The sequence below is a fragment of the Mus musculus genome, chromosome 16 (genome assembly GCF_000001635.26).
Source record: "Mus musculus strain C57BL/6J chromosome 16, GRCm38.p6 C57BL/6J".
In the NCBI taxonomy this organism is placed as follows: Eukaryota; Metazoa; Chordata; class Mammalia; order Rodentia; family Muridae; genus Mus; species Mus musculus.
This window is the reverse complement of record NC_000082.6, coordinates 77,597,957-77,605,246: the sequence shown is the minus strand read 5'-3', so window position 1 is coordinate 77,605,246 and position 7,290 is coordinate 77,597,957. Positions and strand designations below refer to the sequence as shown.

Below are 7,290 nucleotides of genomic sequence, written 5' to 3'. Positions count from 1 at the left end.
AATCCAGCTAATTCATTAGCTACTAGCAACATGCAGCTGTTTAAACTTGAACTACAATGTAATACTATATTCTTCAGTTAACTCGATCCCAAATGTTTAAACCATATATGGCTAGAAACGTTTTTTGATAGATGGTACAGAGAATAATTTTAAGAACAATGGATATGTGTGTATCCAAGCAATGATTACTATTGTTGCTATTGCCAATATTATCTGTGGAGCTATTGATTAGCTACAGGCACTTGACACAACTTGTGTGTAACCCCTGGGTCACACCACTTTCCCTGATCCATGCTCCCAGTCACCCACTAAGTACCTTACATCCTTGCTCAGAGTCAGTTCTAGTCATTCCCAAGCCATTTAATACTAGAAGAACCAACTGGAATACAAGTGTGCAATGAATAAGAGATGTTCTTCTAAGTTGAATGTTTTAAAAAGAATAAATAAAATTCAATCACTTTCAAAATACTGTAGAGTTGAATGTATGGAAGATGATAAATAAAACTCAAGGAAAAGACATTTTTTCCTACTTTTCCTTTCTAGTTAAAGACATGAAGCAAACAAAAATTAGAAATCAAAGGGGACAAATTTTGTGACTTATAGAAGATTTATATAATGTCAAGGTATATATTTGTGTGTATATGTGTATATATATATATATATATATACATATATGTATATAACTTATATATTAAACTATATATAGCTATATGTATCCTCTTATTTATATGTAAATTTTCTTCAGGATTTTAAATCTTATAATGTATGTAATATATGCACTATTTTAAGTTACTTTAAATGAAAATTATTGTGGCATAGGGAGGATAGTTTAGTTAAGAAAGTTCTGTACTTGTAAGCATTACAACCTCTATTTAGTTCTCAGGAGCCAAGCATGGTCATAGGTGTTACTATCTCTGAAGTGAAAATAAAAAGACAGGCAGGTTTTCAGACTTGCTGGCCACCCTGCCTACCTTAGTTGGTGTGCCCATGTCCCAAGACTACGTGAGACCATGCCTCAAGAAAAAAGTGGCATTTGATACTTGGTGTCACATACAGCATTGTATCACATGCACACGCCCAAGTACACACACACACACACACACACACACACACACACACACTCACACACACACGCGCACACACACGCACACATACACACACATACACACACACATACACACACACACACACACACACATACACACACACACATACACACACACACATTTCTTTATGGGTTAATGAATCAACCGTGGACTCCACTTTGACAGAATGAACAGCAAGTTTTCTAGTGCTCATAGAAGAATTTCAAACCTATCTAGTACGTTATTTCTAGAGACTTAGCCTTTTCATAATGGCTTTTGGCATTTTGAGAGAGAAGAGAAACACAGTGAGGGCTGAGGAGGTCTCAGATGAAGGTATGCAAATGTCTGCACGGAACTCACTTTCCATATAGCACAGTTAGATGAAGATGAAGGCACATATAGATGAAGAAAAGGAAACAGAGCTTGAGATCAGCCTTCAAGCATATTCCAAAGATAATACGATATTCCTAACATTTCCTAAACAAAATCAAAAGATCTTTAAAACTCTACTTTGATTTAGGATTGCTCTTCTATGTCAGAATACTTCTATCTTATCGATTTTTTTTTAATTCTCCAAGAAGCATTTGAATATGTTTTAAAATGCCAATGATATGGCCAGAGTTGTGAGCTATAAACGAACTTAATTTTGTATACAAGGGTTTTGGACTTATAAATATTAGTGGCTGGTTAGTTTCATAAATCTTCAAGTATTATCTCACAGGTCTTAAATAAGACTAGAGTGTAGACCTTTCAGTTGTCATAAAAATGCCTCCAATACAATAATACATTGTGAAGTGTCTGGAAATATCTTGGAAAATGCAGAACTTTACCCTGAAACAAAAGTTATTGTAATTTTGTACAGAGGTTCTTGACACAGCCCATAGATAACCCAAAGTTCAATTCAATACAACAGGCATTGACTCAATACAAATGTAGTTCTTGCTAAGTATGTAACAGAAAATACAAAGGCAAATCACAGTCCCTTTGTCCCCTTGGGCACGGTGATTACTAATGAAACTCAAGAGTAATTGCTGAGGGGATGAAAGGTGTACAAAGATTTGGGGGAATCAAAACAGAAACAGCCTCTTTCTGAATCAGAAAATGTTTTGTGGATGAGCATGATAGTATCTTGTTATAAAAGTAGCTGTGCTGTTTATGCTGTAGAGATTAAAGTACAAAACAAAAAATTTGAGGGCATGCCACTCACTTCTCATTCAGACATTTCACATCTATACCCAAGGTGTCTCTTAGGAAAAAAGCAGGGTTCAGTCACCCCATATCAGTACTATATGTTATTGCAGAGAAGTGGGGCATGGGTTTGAGGCTCAGGATGACAGACTGTATCCTATCCCTTGGGGAATTTCCTCTGCTCATGAGTCACTCTTTGCTAATTGGAAGTAAGAGGAACTAAATGGTTATTTACAGAAAAATGACTCACTTATTCTAATAGCTCAGTTTATGCGCTGCTGGATTATTTTCAGAAGGACTCATGCTGAGTAGTTTATGTGATTCCCTTACAGTTCTTCTGGCTAATTTAGTTCACACTACTATGAACTCACAATATTATGAACTGAGTTACGGTTTTTTCCACCTAAGGTTCAATCTCTTGCTTAGGAAACTCTTTCCATTTTACATCAATGTCATGTGCTATAAAGAATGTATTGTAAATCAGAGGTGACACGAGAAGGGGAAATGGGTGCTTTATATATTATCAAAGTGTATTTACCAAATGAATTAAATCAACCACTCTAAGTGTAAACATATTAAATCACCACAAAAATATATAGCAGTAAAGTATGATTCATTAACAACTGGATGAATTTTGTTGTACATGATCCTTCATCTGATACAAATTGTACAACCCTTAGCATACAGTAAACCCTGCTACCTAAGGAAATGAGCCAATTTGAATGGTTGGTCCTATGTGACCCAATGTCTATCCTCAACATGCATTATGATTTCTTTCAATTTTAGGATTCAGTTTACTTGTTTCTAACTCATATCATCAATGGTCCTAGACGTTGCTATGTTTCAAATTAATCTTGTCAACTTATATATTGATATTTGCTATTGATTTTTATTCAGAAACATATAGTATTTTTAGCAGCCCTAGAGCTGAGTTGGAAAAATACATCATGTTCAAAGGCAAAAGTATAGCTATCAAATGTAGCTTTCTCACCACATGGAGTTTTAAAATGCTTCTTCTCTGATGCGATGTCCCTTGCTCTTTAGAATTTCTACTCTTTCTCTATAACCAGTGTAATGAGTGATAGTTTTCTACTCTTTCTCTATAACCAGTGTAATGAGTGATAGTTTCATCTTCCTTAGGCTTCTTTCCCAGCTGTCTACAATTTCAGTTCCCTTTAGAAAGTACATGGACAAGATCATAATTCTACAATCAGATACAGTAGTTACATTAGTGTATGTGTGTGTGTGCGTGTGTGTGTGTGTGTGTGTGTGTATGTGTGTGTGTGTGTCTGTGTGTGTGTGTGTGTCTGTGTGTGTGTGGGGGGGTGCTCTTCAGGTGCTCACAGAGACCAGAGGAGGGTATTAAATCTCTTCTAGATAGAGTTACAGGTGTTGCTAACTACCCATGTGGGTGCTGGAAACTAACCTCAGGTCGTCTGGGACCTTCATAATGTCTGAGCCATCTTTCTATCTGCCTCTTACAATATTTTATAGCTTACTATTAAGGTACATGTCATAGTTGGTCATTGTAGTAGAATTAACTCTTCTGCATTGAATGGAAATCAGGACTTCCATTGTGATAGTATGTATTTCATTCTTACATTGTGTGTATCATGTGAGTTCCAGATCTATGCCACCAGTAGTGATATATATATATGATTCTAGTAATATTGCTTATATACAATAATCATTTTTGTCAGGTTTGGCTTCACATACCTATAATTCCAGCCATCAGAAAGCTAAAGCAGGAGAATGACAGGTTTAAATACATACTGAGGTCTAGACTTGACTTGGCTATTAGGAAAACAGCATCTCAAAAACACAATGGTTGAAAATAATTGATGTTAAATGACTAATGCTCATTTATTCTGTATACAAGAATTTATGAGTTCTTTATTTAGTATTGTTACTGGTAATTTTTAAATAATAGAAATATTTTGGGTGCCTAAGTATTATATCCTAAAAAAATTAATGATCACAAAATCAAGAATTAAGATATATATATATATATATATATATATATATATATATATATACATATATATATATATATATATATATATATATTGGAACACTGGAACACACTAACATGGACTGCAAAGAAAAAAACTGTTCTAGAAAGTCTCATTTACTTTTATTACGTGCTAAGATAATATGCCTTTCCTTTAAATAAAAATGTTTCCAAATTTTAAAATTGCATTTTACATCCTTTTGTAATCATTATATTTCATGACCTGTTTGTGGAGCTCACAACATAAAAAAAAAAATCAGTTATTTGAAAAATAAAGATTATAGACGAGAAGAAAACCACATAAAATGTAAAAATCCGAGTTTTAAAATTATTGGAGACTTTTAAAGCAACCTATAGTTGAAATTGCTATTAAAAAGAAAAACACATTATCTGGAAAAAAGATATGTAAATGGTTAACATAGATATGCATTATTTAAAACTAGAGACTATGCTGAAGTAAGCAGTAACTTCATTCTACTCTTTACTCCAGAGAGAAAGTATTCCCAAATTTCAAATTGTATATATAGAATAAATCAAAACAGTAAAAAAAATCAATATTTTACTGACTCAGAAAGAGTCTGGAACTTAAGGTTATGAAAATTTAATTGGGTCAATAAAGGAATTTCAAATTTAAAAAATCTTAACAGAGTGAAATCTTATAGCTCATTTATTGATCCTGTAAAAATTTACTGTTTAAGATGTATAAGTACTAAAAGAATACAATAAAAATAAGACGTGTACTTTGCCCTCAAGGGGCTTACAGTCTAGTGTGGAAAATATAAGTAAACATATCTATAGGTATAACATAAGATAGAAAGTGATGGGTCATGAGAAAACTCAGACAATATATGATGAAATTTATTAACATTTAAACATCTTTCTGTAGTGTCTAAGTATGAAATTAAAAAGGACCAATAATCTATTTGAAAATGCCAAATTTTGTGATTCCATTGATGAAAGAAACCAAAGTTTCAATATTAATGCAACTTAATTCACTACCCATTTGTTCTTTAGACTGGTAAACACAAAATAACAGCCCGTGAGAAATAGCGTTGTGTCATTGCTTACAAGTAGACACAAGCAGAATCCTAACCATCAGGTCTGGAATGATCAGGTAATGCATTAAGGCCTCATGGACTCATGACACATTACTTTCTTGAACAGAAATTGGCTCAGTCAGATTAAAGAGATGGAGAATTCCTCGATGGCTCAAGTGTGCTCCAAGGAAAGCTAGAAGGTTGTACAGTTAACTCCCAGGGTGTAACTCTAAACCATACAACCTACTACCTCAACCCGGATGCACACAGCTTCCAATGTTTCTTCAAACTCCTTATCATATCTTCAGTCCGCTCCTCCAAATATGGCGGCCAAACACCTAAGGGCTTGGCAAGGTTGTAGATAGAATATTCTAGCAGTTTACAAATCAACTTCAGTTGTAGCTTACAGGACTACCCTAATCTGGTGAGTTTACAGTATAGGTCACATGAAGTGTCTTCTAACATCTCCTTGACCACACTTCCATTAGCAGCGAGCAAATTTAAAAGTAGAATAATGCCTTGATTTTGAAGAGAAACTGGCTCAACTGTAACATAATAATCTAGTTATAGACTTTACTATGTTGTTGAAATAGATAAGACACATTAACCATCAAGAAAAAGTGTGCCAAAGTTTCATGACAACAGCTATGCAGAGTTTGCTCAAAGCCAGCTATTTAAAAACACCAACCTTTTGAAAGCAGTTTATTGCACTTGTATTTAGCCTTGAATGGCTCTGCTACAAATCCTTCCAGAAAGTCAACAATTAAAACTTGCCTTGTAAGACATGAGAGGATTAAAAGATCCATGAAGAACAATGGAAATGCTATTGTTCCGAGGTTGTGTAGAGGACTGGAGTGTGAGCAGGAGTGTATTGAGATGTGAGTGAGCAACACTTACATAGTGCTTTGTCAGATCACCACACTGCCACAGACCCATAGAAACGAGCTTGCGCGGTCCACTTCACCACAAGATCGGATCTACGGGTTTATGTCAATGGGCATCGTCTCACAGGGACCTTTTACTAACGTAGCATTTGCTCTGAATATCTAACAGAAGAAGTAGGGGATAAAAATAAAATTAATATCTTAGTGTAAATATTTTAAAGGCTGGACTCTCAGAATGCATATTCCCAGTAAAGGTCTTCAGAAATACACTGACTTAAATATAGGGTTACAAGCATGAGGATTAAAAAGTAGTTTTCAAATCCATCCTTCCTTCCTTCCTTCCTTCCTTCCTTCCTTCCTTCCTTCCTTCCTTCCTCTCTCTCTCCCTTTCTTCCTTCCTTCCTTCCTCTCTCTCTCCCTTTCTTCCTTCCTTCCTTCTTTTCTTTCTTTTTTTTCTTCCTTTCTTCCTTTTTCTTTTCTTTCTTTCTTTCTTTCTTTCTTTCTTTCTTTCTTTCTTCTCTCCTTCCTTCCTTCTTTCCTTTTCTTTCTTTCTTTCTTTCTTTCTTTCTTTCTTTCTTTCTTTCTTTCTTTCTTTCTCCCTCCCTTTCTTCTTTTCTTACTTCTCTCTTTTCTTCTTGATTTTTTCTTTTTTAAAGATTGCTTTTGTTTTAAACTGTGAATATTTTAACGTTGTTGTTAAAATGTCCTAATTGAGAACCTAATATATGTACATATGAATTATACTGTTGTGAGGCACAGATATAGTATGATAAGTCTACAACTAAAAAGGAAGTTATTAAACTGTATATGCACTAGAGTGACTGTATTTATTCACATAAAACTCAGTTAATGATTTTTGAGATTTAGTCACATTATAGCTTTTTATAAACAAATGAGGTCTTGTTGACTAGGTAAAGAACACAAAACCCACAAATTCTAGATGTACAGACATGTGCCTACAGTGGGGATGAAATTAAACTTTTACAGCAGTGAGGAAAAGATATGGTATCAAAAAACCCTAAAATCAATGACATGATCGGTGTTATTCCTGCTATTCTGGAATATTTGTAGTCGCTTATATCACA

General features: G+C 34.3%; 2 non-coding genes across 2 annotated transcripts; both read right to left on the bottom strand.

Moving 5' to 3' along the window:
• Nucleotides 1-5,496: 5,496 nt before the first annotated feature.
• Nucleotides 5,497-5,590, bottom strand: Mirlet7c-1 (microRNA let7c-1). Its single transcript, NR_029728.1, has one exon. It is a non-coding gene; the product is annotated as a microRNA let7c-1 (primary transcript).
• A 656-nt stretch (nucleotides 5,591-6,246) lies between these two features.
• Mir99a (microRNA 99a) lies at nucleotides 6,247-6,311 on the bottom strand. The gene has a single exon (NR_029535.1). It is a non-coding gene; the product is annotated as a microRNA 99a (primary transcript).
• Nucleotides 6,312-7,290: the final 979 nt, after the last annotated feature.